The sequence below is a fragment of the Hydra viridissima genome, unplaced genomic scaffold (assembly GCF_058129835.1).
Source record: "Hydra viridissima isolate aposymbiotic clone 2 unplaced genomic scaffold, HvirCarnegie_v1 scaffold_3, whole genome shotgun sequence".
NCBI classification, from domain to species: Eukaryota; Metazoa; Cnidaria; class Hydrozoa; order Anthoathecata; family Hydridae; genus Hydra; species Hydra viridissima.
Genome location: NW_028324302.1, coordinates 20,805,694 through 20,822,445, shown reverse-complemented (window position 1 = coordinate 20,822,445; position 16,752 = coordinate 20,805,694). Strand labels below are relative to the sequence as shown.

At 31.5% G+C, this 16,752-nt stretch overlaps 1 pseudogene; it reads left to right on the top strand.

Moving 5' to 3' along the window:
• The first annotated feature begins 591 nt into the window (after positions 1 to 591).
• LOC149891401 (uncharacterized) lies at positions 592 to 2,559 on the top strand (annotated as a pseudogene).
• Positions 2,560 to 16,752: the final 14,193 nt, after the last annotated feature.

Below are 16,752 nucleotides of genomic sequence, written 5' to 3'. Positions count from 1 at the left end.
GAAAGACGCAAGCGGATATTGTAAGATGATCTTTGAAACTCTGTAAAGGGCAAAAAATAATTAGTTTGCAAAAAGGTATAAGTTGTCTGTATTTTTGCAATGAAAACATAAGAACAACGAAAGCAACTTAGAGCGTTTGTGAACTTTAAAATGGTATCTATTTAAAATGGTAAAAGGTGGTACATACCTCAAAAAATTCAAACCTTTCAAAGTTTAAACTATCAATTTTTCCAGTCAATTTGATTTTGCTGATTCTGAAAACAAGATCAAAGTTAGATTAACCAGTATCTAAATTAGTCTAATTTAGTATTTGAAATGTTTAAAATTTTCTAGTTCCATAGCAAGGGTCTTAGCAACCAGGGTGATACCTGAATTTATTTTACTTCCTATCTATATTTCTGTTCATTCAGTATAGAAATTAACTTTATAGCTTATAGAGTTTCTTGTTTTGACTTAAAGACATATTACCAAGCATCACAACCACGGTATTTCCATAAATTTACTGGATAGATGTAATGCAAATGAGGTTAAGTTCTCATTATTGAACAAAACCAAATTTTTTTACTCATAATTGTTTCAACTAGCAGAAAAATGAAATCAAAAGCAGTGCTATGTTTCAATGAAGGTGGTTATGGTTTGTTATGTGTTTATCATATCTTTGGTTTGCAACCTGGCCAGTTTTGTATATACGACATGCATAATTATGATATAGGACGCATACAAAGTTCTAAAAGAAAAATCAAGTAATAGGGTTTGGTGGGGTAATGGAGCCTACGGAGTAATCTGAGTCTAATTCACATTTATATGTTATATTGATAATGGCTTTAGGTATAAAGTGGTAATTTTTACCACTTTGTTATAACGTATTAGGTTTATTAATTTTAAAATATAACCTAGTTATGCTGTTAGAAACGACACTTTATTAACTAAAATGCTAGATACATCAGCAAAGTCATTTTTTTCTCCGTTTTTAAACATCAGAGAAAATATATTCAAATAAGGCATAATCGTATGAAAAATGGTTGTTTTGAAAGTTAAATTACTTTATTTTAAGGATAGTGTACCTTTAGGACACTAACGCACATGGTTTGTTTAAAGTTTGAAATATAATCAGGTGGGGTAAAGTTGGTCTATGTATGTATAATATTATGATATGTAATTAAATTATCGAAGTTGTTGTTAGTAACATTATAAGCCAATTAGTTTCATCAGACCTAACTATATTTGTGGTAATATTTCTTTAGTACTATTAAACTCTTATGTTTGAAGTTTATATCCTTGAAGTTTATATTAAGGAGCGTGTATTTATTTGTATGAAAGAATACGTTCTCCTACGTCAAAAAAGGTCAAATAAAATATTATATTGTCAAAGATATGGTCTTCCATTAGATTCTCTTGAGATTTGTAATTTAGTTGCCCAAATTTGCACAACGATGAGGATGAGAACTTCTTTTAAAAATGGAACTTCTGGGAAAGATTGGATAGTTTCTTTTTAGAAGCGTCATGTTGATAAACTTCAATTACGCAAACCTGAAATACTAACATTTTTAAGAGCTAAAAGTTTAACACGTGAAGTTGTAGATAAATTTTTTACTATTTTATGATGTAATTTATAATAATAATATTGTACCAAGTAGTATTTACAACCTTGACGAGACTGGGCTCTCTACAAATCACTTAACGAAGAGAGTATTTATACATCCAAAAAGTAAAGATGCTTATGAACTGGCTGCTTCTTCTGGTAAAGCCATGTACTCTGTGCTGCTCTGTGTGTCTGCAGATGGAAGATATTTTCCACCATTTGTTGTTTTTAAGGGAGAAGGTTTTCTGTGTTCTAAATGGATAGAAAATGGACCACCAGGATGTGCTTTTGGAGCAACAGCAAGTGGAGAGATGCAAGACTTTCTATTTGAAAACTGGTATTTTACTTGAATTTTATAATTTTCATTTTTTTCTTTCAACTTTTTTTATTAATGTATTTACACTGAATAGCCTTTGTTGTTCTTGAAGATGGTACAAATGGTGCAATAGAAGTAAATATATTCTTTGTTTAGGTTTGTAGAGCACTTCATACCATTTGTTGACAAAAATCAAGAAAAAACACTCTTGTTTTATGATGGTCATGGCAGTCATTTAACATATGGTACTATAAAAGCGGCCACGGACAACCACACCCAAATTGTTTGTCTTCAGCCAAATTGCTCACACGCATTACAACCGTTAGATGTGGCTATCTTTGGACCATTAAAGAATGAGTGGAGAAAAATGTTAAAGCGGTTTGGAAGAGAAACACAACACAAAAATATTGATAAGACAGCTTTTACAGGGTTATTGAAACAACTGTGTCAGAGATTCTCTCCAGCAATTGCTATAACAGGATTTCGTGATACAGGTATCTCACCATTAAGTAAAGAAAAGATGGAAAGAAAAATAACAAGCATTGACTTTCTAAATCAAGTACCTAAACCTTATAGCCCTAAATCTCCAAGATTACAAACTCCAAGATCACCTATGCGAGAAGCTTTAAGGTCAATCATATGTCTTAAGTATCTGCAGTAACAGCAGTAATAATAGAACAACAAAAACAAAAAAGGAAGAGAGTACATGCAAAATGTGGAGAACTCCTTACAAATGAGAAAGTCAAACAACGGCTACTGGAGGAATAAAAAGTCAGAGAGGAAAAAAACCAAGTTAAGAAAAAATGTACAAAAAAAACTATTACCTCTACTAAAACATCAAAAAAATATCCAAAAAGATCTAAGAAGTACCTAAAATAGCACGAATATTACCCTAAAGGAGCAGTGATCAGAAAAATAATTATTTTTTATAAAACACTTTATGAAAACATTATTATTTCTGTTTTAAATCATCATTATTTTACTTTTATTGGTCCGAGTTTTTAATTTTTATTGTTGTGCTGTGTATGTATGCACTTTCTTTTTCAATAAAAGTATTTTAAGACTACTTTTTAAAATAAAACCTTGTACCTATGCTATAAAAAAGGTGCGTTCATATAGAATATATGTGAGATTTTTCATAAGCAGCAGTAATTTAAAGCAGAACTACCAATATTTTATATAGACCCACATTACCACACTACAAGGGGTAATGTGGGTCTAAATAGGCATCTTCAAATAAAGGCTCACCAGACTTATTGATAATATTTTAAGTAATAGTTTTTTGTTAAATTTGTTTATGAGGATATGTTTATGAATTGTTTCATATTATAGAAGGAAAAAAATATTTTTTTTGCTGTTATAATTATGATTAATGGATAATCATTAAAAACCTAATTTGTTAGGAAAGCAAGTTATTAAATTGATGAATCTATGTTTACGTCATTGTTTATGAAATAGTTGTGATATGGATTATTATCATTTTTGAGCGATGCGAAACTGTTGCATGCATTGATTTTTCTATACTTAGAAATTCATTCTTTGATGAATTTTATCTTATCTTCATTTTATCTTAAATTTTAACTATTCCATTCATGGCTTTGCATCTATTAAGTTGCGCTTATCCATGCTAAGTGTCGAAATACGTTACTAATGATTAGTGGTTCCGTATTTTTTTTTAATAGTTATGCATTTTATTTTAAATTTTTTTATGACATAATGTTAAGGAAATTGTTTTACGACTACAAACCTCCGAAAATTGCTTTAAAAATGCTATTCTCTAATGATTGCTAACAAATCACTTTCGAAGGTGTAACGATTAGCATTTTTATCATTACTACAACTTTTTGACATCGCTTCGTAAACACAATTCATTTTGCTTGGAAACATAAGGATTTACTTAGTCTTTCTAAAAAACTTCTTTTCATTTTACATTATTGTAAACAAACCCTGTATCAATGTATTGGGAGTGATTGTCCGTGTGATAAATGCTGCATAGTCTAAAGTGGTCATAAAATAAATTTAGACCAATTAGTATTGGGTATGTTAGTCACGAAACCACTAATCCAGATATTCTTTTGGGTCAATTTTGGGCAGTAACAATTTGGGTACTTTTGAGATAAAATGAATGCCTTCTTTTCTGCAATTTTTCTCTTGTTTTTTATTGATTGTTGTGGTTTTGTAGTCAAATTTTACCCTAAACTATCTTATGTCCATTTGGTTAAACTTGGTTTAGAAATATCTTTTAAGTTTCGAAGAATCCTAGTCTGTTCTATTGTACATATGCGAATGTTTATAGTAACTTAAAAACTTTATTTCAGATCAATATGCAGTGTGGGTACCTCGGGAGTTATAAGTACTTTTGAGAACTTTTTTGGTTTATTTGAAAGATTTTGTTTTGCAGGTAAACATGCATGAGAATGGCAGTCTTGGCAGATCAATTTTTTTCACAGTGGCCCTAATCCTTATTTGGCCAATGTGGTTGTGGGGACAACTTTTAAATGCTATAATTGGCAACTTGAATTTTAGTTTCTGGAAGTTTTGTTTCCTCTTTTAAATGTTGGTGTAAACTTGTCTATCCGGTCTTTATTTGTAATCTTTTGCGTTTGTTTCAACAGAATCCTTGTTCGTGCCCGCGCTTCCCATCTCTGTTTTATAGCAGGGGTGACAGGGGCGGTTTTGAACTAAAAGTTAATTTTTTTTTTTGCGGCATGCGATTTTCTCAAAATCTTGTGTTAATTTCAAATGAGAAGCACAACTAAACGCACAGGTAAAAATGAAAATGTAAACCTTAGATGCAAAATCAGTTTTTAAATAACTTTTTACATATAAAGGTCCAGCAAAATCTACACCAACAGCTTCAAACGAAAACATAAAACGTTTACACGATAATCAGGTAAGTCAGGAGTTGGGGGAGGTAGCATTATTCTTCTATTAATCTTCTTGCAAAAAACACACTTATGCCAGTTTTCCAGTTTTTCTTCCTTTAATTATCCAAAACCTTGTTCTAACTTGACTTAATGGCATTTCAATGCCATGATGCATGACACGATCATGGGCGTCGCGAATAATGAACACCATAAAATAGTTATATATTCCGTAACGTAAAATAATCGGATAATTTTCATTATAACTTAGTTTCGAATTTCCAAACCGTCCTTTTAACGCAGTATGTTTTGTTTGTCAGTGAACAACTTCAGGGAATGACTTAGCTTCTCGTAGTTATCTTGATTTCATAATTAAAATGTTCAATTGATAACCATAAATTAAATGCATCATCATATTCATCAGGTGTTGATATGTTTTCTTTAATTAGTCGATTCTTCTATTTAATTGTTTTTATCAAATTACTTGCGAATCTATTCACATACCCAATTACCATTATAAGTCTGCTCAATGAAATATACTTCTTAATGACTATCAGAACACCAATATTTCGACTACTCACAGCCTTCACCATATTTACAGTACTCAGACTCTCATTTACCCTATCTACACCCTTCGACTCAATCAGAACTTCATCCATATTCAAACTATTCTCACCATCAAACAATCCTATATCAATCTCATCCTTACATAAAAATGTAGGTCCAGATAACCAACTATCAATCAATTTCCTAAAACAAAACATATAAATTGGAATATCTGCTGGATTCTCTAATCCTGCTGCATGCCTCCATTTCTTCCCTCAATCTTTCCTAATTACAACTACACAACTTTCCACCCAAGGTTTGCAAGTTTTCACCTTCCATTTAATCCAATGTAAAGCCACTTTAGAATCTGTCCAACAACTTACATTACAAATAATTAGTCGATTTTCTATTTATCATTTCACTTCTCCTTTGCTCAACAGTAAACACCCCAACAGTTCTGAACTAGGAACAGACAACTCTTTTAATGGCGCTACCTTTGTTTTCGCTGCCAAAAAAAATACTTTCATATAAACACTCGTCTTAATTCTAAGATAAACAACTGTACACTATATTTCTCTTGAACTGTCACAAAATCCATTCAACTTTGCCAAAATTATTCTCTTCTCTACTCTAACAGACGCCAATCTCTTTACTCTTAAAACATTCAGCTACTCAACATTTTTCAACATTTCTTTCCACTTAAACTCAATCTCTCCACTCACACGCACATCCCACTCCGTTTTATCTCTACTCAAAATTTGAAAAATTATATTTAGTCTGGGTGTTATAGGTGAAACAATGCCTAATGGATCGTAAATTGATGCCGAAACTTTTAAGATATTCCTTTTAGTTGTTATACGTTTACGTGACATTTTTATAAACTCATTAAAATGGAAAATAAATTTATCATTTTTGAGCCCGATTCAACGCCTATATTTTTTTTATAATCATATTCACTTTTACCTAATTCTGTTTCTAAGTACGTACTGTCATCAAGATTGGTTATAGAATTTTTATTTTCCTTATTTCTTATTATTTTTTCATTAAAATTAAAATAATTTTGTACTTCTTGACTGTTTGTTTTCCATTTCCTTAAATTAAAAGTACCTTCAGACATAATTGTTTTTGACTTTTTATAAAACTCTTTATTCTTCATTATACTTTCAGTTCCAGATCTGACATCATCAACATATAAATCTTTTAACGATTCTTTTTAAAATCTTGCCATTAGATCATTTCATGTGACGACTTATGGTTCCATTTATTAACCCTTTTTCCGGCACATTATGATCAAACTACCAAAGGAAAAACTTCTCTTGAGCTGCCATTATTCAAAAGAAAATGTAATTGTGGTTATTTTCGTCAAAATAAAAAACGAAAGATATAAAATACATATATCAAAACACCTAATGTTGTGGATAAGCTTTACAACCAAAACATTTATCAGAAAATCATTTGTTGCAAATATGCAACACAAACGGGAAAAGGGTTAATAAGGGACTACTATTCAGTTCAAATACTACTCCTAAACATCTATAAACAATCAATTTTGTGTCCTGTTTTGCATCAATATTTTTATATCAGAGAAGTGTTAAATAATCTTTTTGCTCACCATAAATTTCTACATTAAAGAAAGTTTGTTTAATATCTGCTAATATGGCAATATAATTTAATCAGAATCCCAGAAGTACGTCAAATATTTTGGATAATAGATTTTGCCCTGAATAAAGACAATCATTCAAGAATAATCCATTGTTAGAACAGGAAACATCAAATACTGCTCTTGTCTTAGTGCTTTCTTTATCTTTTCTTACAACTGGTCTGTGTGCTGGGTAATGGGCTTTTCCTGATTCCTTAGTGATTTTTGTCAGGAACTCTTTCAAAAAATGCATTCATCTCGTATTCTTTAAAAATGGCGTTGTAATCACTAAACTATATCTTACCATTCACTTTCCTCTTTAACCTTATCAGTCTAATCTCACAAATTTTAAAGTTATCTGGTAAACAGTTATGATCTGGTTTAAAAGGAAACTTAGTTACATAATTTCCGCATTATGCATAACATCGTTTTCGAATTTATGTATCACACAATTGTCAGTAGATTCTATTTTCTTTACACCCCAAAATTTTTATAAATCACTCCTTAGTTTAATTACCTCACTTCGCACATCTTCCACATTCCCAATCAAATTAGTATTAACGCGTAAGTTCATAACTACTTTCTTATTAACATTTTTTACAGAAGGCATTGGGCTATTTAATACCCATCCTAGTACAGAGGAAGAAATTATAGGACAGCCTTCAACCCCTCTTATAACTTTACCTGTCGTAAACTTATGGTACAAATCACACCCTACCAATAAGTCAATAGGAAAATCTTTGGAACCCTCATCATAATTGGCTAGAATTGACTTTGGAATATGTGAGTAATTTTTACACGCTTGAGATATCTCTTGCCTCTGTAAACAGCTACAAATAACTGGCACACACAGAGTCTCGACATACACATACAAATCAGCATATCTATGCTTTGCTTTAAGTTGAACAACATCGAGCTTTTTAACGCTGGTATTGTTAAATTGACCAAGTGTTTTTATTATTTTAGCTTCCTACCTTATTGTTTTTAATTTCAATCTTTCATATACATCTTTGGTAGCATAAGACCTGTGACTTCCGCTATTAAATGATATTCTGAATAATCCACACTCACTCTCTGAATTAAATAACTTAGCATTTGCTGTCTGTAATAAAATGCTATCAGATACACCGACAAGAGTTGCACTTGTTTGGATTTGCTTCTTATTAAAGAGAAATGTGACGTTTCCCATTGAAAACATGAATAGTTAGAATGACAAAAGTTTGAAATATGACCTAATTTTAAACGGATGAAAAATCTCTTTCTAATTGTTTAAAGGTTACTAATTTAGACTCAAAAGTTTCAATTCTTGGGTCTAAATTAGTAACCTTTAAACAATCAGAAGGCTTATGGTTTTCTAAACAATATTCACATTACAAAATTCTTTGTTCTGGTGCACTTTTATATTGTGTATAAAAACCTGATGCTGTAAAGTTATTTTTGTTTCTACAATTATGAGAATAATTTTGCTGTGCATTTTTGTTGAAATAACCATGTTTCGAGTTTTTATATTCATTTTTTTCATAACTTAATTTTAAAAAATATTTCACACTCCTTAGCTTATAATTCTTAATTATAATATTTTAAAAGACTATCTAAAGTCCACAACTCTTCTGAAACTTTTCTAGAAATCAAAATCAAAAGTTCATCTGGCAGTTTCTCCTTAAGGATTGGAATTAACAAACAGCCGTAAGTTGTTGTTTCTATTTTTAGGGATCTAAGATTACGTACACAGCTCTCTATATCATTATAAAATTTTCTTAGTTCTTCTAGATCATTAAAATTTTTAATTTTCTTTATTTTTAATAAAGAATCCATTTATGCTGAAACTAAAACTTGTGAATTCCTGTATCTGTTAGTCATGATTTCAATTGCCTCTTTATAATTTTTAGAACTATATAAAAAGTCATGAAATAGAAGCCAATGCTTGGGCAGACAAATATTTTTTAGACAATTAAATTGATCAATATCACTTAAACCTTCATGCTTATGAAATGATAAACTAATCTAGTACCATAAACCCTGCCAATTTACGGGATTTTTATCAAAACTGGCTGTTCTTACTTAGGTATATTTCAGACAGGTTTATTTAATTTTTTTTTTCAAAATATCTTTATAATAGTTTAAATAAGGGAGGATTTTTAAAAGGCGTAAATTTGCACGTGTTTTTAAGAAAATATTTTGAAATATATTTCAGTATACATTTTTAGAATATATTTCCATCCTCAAGATTTTCTATGGCGCCCGATAAACAACTAATAAAATATACCGAATTAAAAGGTTAAAGAGAGTACTTTATCAAGAGTTATGAAATAAGCATAACCCTAACACTAACCCTAATCCTAACGGTTTGGGTTAGTGTTAGGAATATGGTTATTTCATAACTCTTGATAAAGTACTCACTATAACCAGGTTCGGATTTTCGAGTGAAAAGAAGAGTCGCATCCGGCCACCGGTCGGCTTTCGACGCAAAACAACTGTACACTCGTCCAACGTCTAGAAACCAACTGTTGGAACAAGAAACTTAGTTTGATTTGTCAAGCAGATCGTCTGCATTGACGTGAAGTGCGACAAATTTGCTAAACGCTCGGTTTGCGCTGCCAAAGAGTCATTCTGTGTCTGCGTTGCCAGCGTCTGTCGGCTAAATACGACTGTAGATTCCGTGCAAGCTTTATCACCGCAAAAGTGGTTCAGAGCCACACCGAAGGCTAAAATCGATTTTAAGGTCGAAGGTTATCATCGACCCTGGAGCTTTTAAAGCCAAGTCACGAAATTTGCAAGAAGTCATCGAAGAAAATTACGACGGCCAGATGCGCCCCCTTGCACTAACTCCACAAATCACAGAAGGTCAAGCGTTCGAGTTGAGAGATCAGACGTTTTTTCGTAACCTAAGAAACCGGCCGATCCGTTTGCAACGCTGCGGAAAGAAAGAAGACGGCAAGCGACAGGGTTGTTACCGTAACAAAGCTCCGGGGATACCACATTCTCGAGTGGCTTTTGGGGAAAAGTTTGCTTTAAACTCAAAGGGAGGATTGTTAAAGCTCACAAACGCCTGCTTAATGATTTTCTAACTGCAGAGACCGTGATTACAATAGACTGCAGAGCCCAAAGTCCAAGACCTATCAGAAAACTCCTCCAGGTCGTTGCAACGAGACGACTAGACACGTGAACCCAGCGGCACTTTGCAATCGAAGGACGCCCCTCGTGAGCCCCTAAACTCTAACCCTAACCCTAACCCTAACCCTTACCCTAACCATTAAAAGAGTTGTCTGTTCCTAGTTCAGAACTGTTGGGGTGTTTACTGTTGAGCAAAGGAGAAGTGAAATGATAAATAGAAAATCGACTAATTATTTGTAATGTAAGTTGTTGGACAGATTCTAAAGTGGCTTTACATTGGATTAAATGGAAGGTGAAAACTTGCAAACCTTGGGTGGAAAGTTGTGTAGTTGTAATTAGGAAAGATTGAGGGAAGAAATGGAGGCATGCAGCAGGATTAGAGAATCCAGCAGATATTCCAATTTATATGTTTTGTTTTAGGAAATTGATTGATAGTTGGTTATCTGGACCTACATTTTTATGTAAGGATGAGATTGATATAGGATTGTTTGATGGTGAGAATAGTTTGAATATGGATGAAGTTCTGATTGAGTCGAAGGGTGTAGATAGGGTAAATGAGAGTCTGAGTACTGTAAATATGGTGAAGGCTGTGAGTAGTCGAAATATTGGTGTTCTGATAGTCATTAAGAAGTATATTTCATTGAGCAGACTTATAATGGTAATTGGGTATGTGAATAGATTCGCAAGTAATTTGATAAAAACAATTAAATAGAAGAATCGACTAATTAAAGAAAACATATCAACACCTGATGAATATGATGATGCATTTAATTTATGGTTATCAATTGAACATTTTAATTATGAAATCAAGATAACTACGAGAAGCTAAGTCATTCCCTGAAGTTGTTCACTGACAAACAAAACATACTGCGTTAAAAGGACGGTTTGGAAATTCGAAACTAAGTTATAATGAAAATTATCCGATTATTTTACGTTACGGAATATATAACTATTTTATGGTGTTCATTATTCGCGACGCCCATGATCGTGTCATGCATCATGGCATTGAAATGCCATTAAGTCAAGTTAGAACAAGGTTTTGGATAATTAAAGGAAGAAAAACTGGAAAACTGGCATAAGTGTGTTTTTTGCAAGAAGATTAATAGAAGAATAATGCTACCTCCCCCAACTCCTGACTTACCTGATTATCGTGTAAACGTTTTATGTTTTCGTTTGAAGCTGTTGGTGTAGATTTTGCTGGACCTTTATATGTAAAAAGTTATTTAAAAACTGATTTTGCATCTAAGGTTTACATTTTCATTTTTACCTGTGCGTTTAGTTGTGCTTCTCATTTGAAATTAACACAAGATTTTGAGAAAATCGCATGCCGCAAAAAAAAAAATTAACTTTTAGTTCAAAACCGCCCCTGTCACCCCTGCTATAAAACAGAGATGGGAAGCGCGGGCACGAACAAGGATTCTGTTGAAACAAACGCAAAAGATTACAAATAAAGACCGGATAGACAAGTTTACACCAACATTTAAAAGAGGAAACAAAACTTCCAGAAACTAAAATTCAAGTTGCCAATTATAGCATTTAAAAGTTGTCCCCACAACCACATTGGCCAAATAAGGATTAGGGCCACTGTGAAAAAAATTGATCTGCCAAGACTGCCATTCTCATGCATGTTTACCTGCAAAACAAAATCTTTCAAATAAACCAAAAAAGTTCTCAAAAGTACTTATAACTCCCGAGGTACCCACACTGCATATTGATCTGAAATAAAGTTTTTAAGTTACTATAAACATTCGCATATGTACAATAGAACAGACTAGGATTCTTCGAAACTTAAAAGATATTTCTAAACCAAGTTTAACCAAATGGACATAAGATAGTTTAGGGTAAAATTTGACTACAAAACCACAACAATCAATAAAAAACAAGAGAAAAATTGCAGAAAAGAAGGCATTCATTTTATCTCAAAAGTACCCAAATTGTTACTGCCCAAAATTGACCCAAAAGAATATCTGGATTAGTGGTTTCGTGACTAACATACCCAATACTAATTGGTCTAAATTTATTTTATGACCACTTTAGACTATGCAGCATTTATCACACGGACAATCACTCCCAATACATTGATACAGGGTTTGTTTACAATAATGTAAAATGAAAAGAAGTTTTTTAGAAAGACTAAGTAAATCCTTATGTTTCCAAGCAAAATGAATTGTGTTTACGAAGCGATGTCAAAAAGTTGTAGTAATGATAAAAATGCTAATCGTTACACCTTCGAAAGTGATTTGTTAGCAATCATTAGAGAATAGCATTTTTAAAGCAATTTTCGGAGGTTTGTAGTCGTAAAACAATTTCCTTAACATTATGTCATAAAAAAATTTAAAATAAAATGCATAACTATTAAAAAAAAATACGGAACCACTAATCATTAGTAACGTATTTCGACACTTAGCATGGATAAGCGCAACTTAATAGATGCAAAGCCATGAATGGAATAGTTAAAATTTAAGATAAAATGAAGATAAGATAAAATTCATCAAAGAATGAATTTCTAAGTATAGAAAAATCAATGCATGCAACAGTTTCGCATCGCTCAAAAATGATAATAATCCATATCACAACTATTTCATAAACAATGACGTAAACATAGATTCATCAATTTAATAACTTGCTTTCCTAACAAATTAGGTTTTTAATGATTATCCATTAATCATAATTATAACAGCAAAAAAAATATTTTTTTCCTTCTATAATATGAAACAATTCATAAACATATCCTCATAAACAAATTTAACAAAAAACTATTACTTAAAATATTATCAATAAGTCTGGTGAGCCTTTATTTGAAGATGCCTATTTAGACCCACATTACCCCTTGTAGTGTGGTAATGTGGGTCTATATAAAATATTGGTAGTTCTGCTTTAAATTACTGCTGCTTATGAAAAATCTCACATATATTCTATATGAACGCACCTTTTTTATAGCATAGGTACAAGGTTTTATTTTAAAAAGTAGTCTTAAAATACTTTTATTGAAAAAGAAAGTGCATACATACACAGCACAACAATAAAAATTAAAAACTCGGACCAATAAAAGTAAAATAATGATGATTTAAAACAGAAATAATAATGTTTTCATAAAGTGTTTTATAAAAAATAATTATTTTTCTGATCACTGCTCCTTTAGGGTAATATTCGTGCTATTTTAGGTACTTCTTAGATCTTTTTGGATATTTTTTTGATGTTTTAGTAGAGGTAATAGTTTTTTTTGTACATTTTTTCTTAACTTGGTTTTTTTCCTCTCTGACTTTTTATTCCTCCAGTAGCCGTTGTTTGACTTTCTCATTTGTAAGGAGTTCTCCACATTTTGCATGTACTCTCTTCCTTTTTTGTTTTTGTTGTTCTATTATTACTGCTGTTACTGCAGATACTTAAGACATATGATTGACCTTAAAGCTTCTCGCATAGGTGATCTTGGAGTTTGTAATCTTGGAGATTTAGGGCTATAAGGTTTAGGTACTTGATTTAGAAAGTCAATGCTTGTTATTTTTCTTTCCATCTTTTCTTTACTTAATGGTGAGATACCTGTATCACGAAATCCTGTTATAGCAATTGCTGGAGAGAATCTCTGACACAGTTGTTTCAATAACCCTGTAAAAGCTGTCTTATCAATATTTTTGTGTTGTGTTTCTCTTCCAAACCGCTTTAACATTTTTCTCCACTCATTCTTTAATGGTCCAAAGATAGCCACATCTAACGGTTGTAATGCGTGTGAGCAATTTGGCTGAAGACAAACAATTTGGGTGTGGTTGTCCGTGGCCGCTTTTATAGTACCATATGTTAAATGACTGCCATGACCATCATAAAACAAGAGTGTTTTTTCTTGATTTTTGTCAACAAATGGTATGAAGTGCTCTACAAACCTAAACAAAGAATATATTTACTTCTATTGCACCATTTGTACCATCTTCAAGAACAACAAAGGCTATTCAGTGTAAATACATTAATAAAAAAAGTTGAAAGAAAAAAATGAAAATTATAAAATTCAAGTAAAATACCAGTTTTCAAATAGAAAGTCTTGCATCTCTCCACTTGCTGTTGCTCCAAAAGCACATCCTGGTGGTCCATTTTCTATCCATTTAGAACACAGAAAACCTTCTCCCTTAAAAACAACAAATGGTGGAAAATATCTTCCATCTGCAGACACACAGAGCAGCACAGAGTACATGGCTTTACCAGAAGAAGCAGCCAGTTCATAAGCATCTTTACTTTTTGGATGTATAAATACTCTCTTCGTTAAGTGATTTGTAGAGAGCCCAGTCTCGTCAAGGTTGTAAATACTACTTGGTACAATATTATTATTATAAATTACATCATAAAATAGTAAAAAATTTATCTACAACTTCACGTGTTAAACTTTTAGCTCTTAAAAATGTTAGTATTTCAGGTTTGCGTAATTGAAGTTTATCAACATGACGCTTCTAAAAAGAAACTATCCAATCTTTCCCAGAAGTTCCATTTTTAAAAGAAGTTCTCATCCTCATCGTTGTGCAAATTTGGGCAACTAAATTACAAATCTCAAGAGAATCTAATGGAAGACCATATCTTTGACAATATAATATTTTATTTGACCTTTTTTGACGTAGGAGAACGTATTCTTTCATACAAATAAATACACGCTCCTTAATATAAACTTCAAGGATATAAACTTCAAACATAAGAGTTTAATAGTACTAAAGAAATATTACCACAAATATAGTTAGGTCTGATGAAACTAATTGGCTTATAATGTTACTAACAACAACTTCGATAATTTAATTACATATCATAATATTATACATACATAGACCAACTTTACCCCACCTGATTATATTTCAAACTTTAAACAAACCATGTGCGTTAGTGTCCTAAAGGTACACTATCCTTAAAATAAAGTAATTTAACTTTCAAAACAACCATTTTTCATACGATTATGCCTTATTTGAATATATTTTCTCTGATGTTTAAAAACGGAGAAAAAAATGACTTTGCTGATGTATCTAGCATTTTAGTTAATAAAGTGTCGTTTCTAACAGCATAACTAGGTTATATTTTAAAATTAATAAACCTAATACGTTATAACAAAGTGGTAAAAATTACCACTTTATACCTAAAGCCATTATCAATATAACATATAAATGTGAATTAGACTCAGATTACTCCGTAGGCTCCATTACCCCACCAAACCCTATTACTTGATTTTTCTTTTAGAACTTTGTATGCGTCCTATATCATAATTATGCATGTCGTATATACAAAACTGGCCAGGTTGCAAACCAAAGATATGATAAACACATAACAAACCATAACCACCTTCATTGAAACATAGCACTGCTTTTGATTTCATTTTTCTGCTAGTTGAAACAATTATGAGTAAAAAAATTTGGTTTTGTTCAATAATGAGAACTTAACCTCATTTGCATTACATCTATCCAGTAAATTTATGGAAATACCGTGGTTGTGATGCTTGGTAATATGTCTTTAAGTCAAAACAAGAAACTCTATAAGCTATAAAGTTAATTTCTATACTGAATGAACAGAAATATAGATAGGAAGTAAAATAAATTCAGGTATCACCCTGGTTGCTAAGACCCTTGCTATGGAACTAGAAAATTTTAAACATTTCAAATACTAAATTAGACTAATTTAGATACTGGTTAATCTAACTTTGATCTTGTTTTCAGAATCAGCAAAATCAAATTGACTGGAAAAATTGATAGTTTAAACTTTGAAAGGTTTGAATTTTTTGAGGTATGTACCACCTTTTACCATTTTAAATAGATACCATTTTAAAGTTCACAAACGCTCTAAGTTGCTTTCGTTGTTCTTATGTTTTCATTGCAAAAATACAGACAACTTATACCTTTTTGCAAACTAATTATTTTTTGCCCTTTACAGAGTTTCAAAGATCATCTTACAATATCCGCTTGCGTCTTTCAAACTCATATTCCTTCTGTTTTCCACTTTCCGTTTCTTTTGTAACTAGTCGTACAATATGATCACACAAATATAAATATCGTACATGATTTTTGAAAAAAGCTTTCTACTGAAATGACACCCAAACCCCTGATGACGTGTAGACAGAGTAAAAAAGCTTCTAATGTTGGTATATGACGTTATCACTTCTAAGAATAAAAGTGACAATACTTAGCCAGCTGCGCAGCAGATTTTTCATTACGTACAAGGTGGCTATGAAGCAGAAAGCTAAAAAGAAATTAAAAATAACTGCAGCAGCGTCCGTTAAATGTAAAAAAACAACAAAATAACAATATATATAGAATAAAAGCGGGTCAAACCAATCACCAAACAATAAAAATCCAGTAACTTTATTGCTTTTAAAAATTTCTTTTAAATAAGATAATACCAACAAGCACATTATTTATTAATTTATTATTATTATTTTTTAGTTGTTTTTGAAAATATGAAAACTAGAAGAAAAAAAAAAGATCGCTTTGGTAGAAAGTCTGTTAAAACCAGGGTTGGTACCCAAAAACCCAAACCCAAAAACCCACCAAAGAGCCCACCCAAAAACCCAAAAACAAAAACCCACCAAAAACCCAACTTGCTGGGTTTTTGGTCTCAAGTTTTTCATTTATAACTTTTTCGTTCATAAATTAGTTTGCATTTAACACAATAGGCTAGATACCGCTCAACAATTATCCTAATGATAATAAAATAAGGAGTTTAGTATTATATA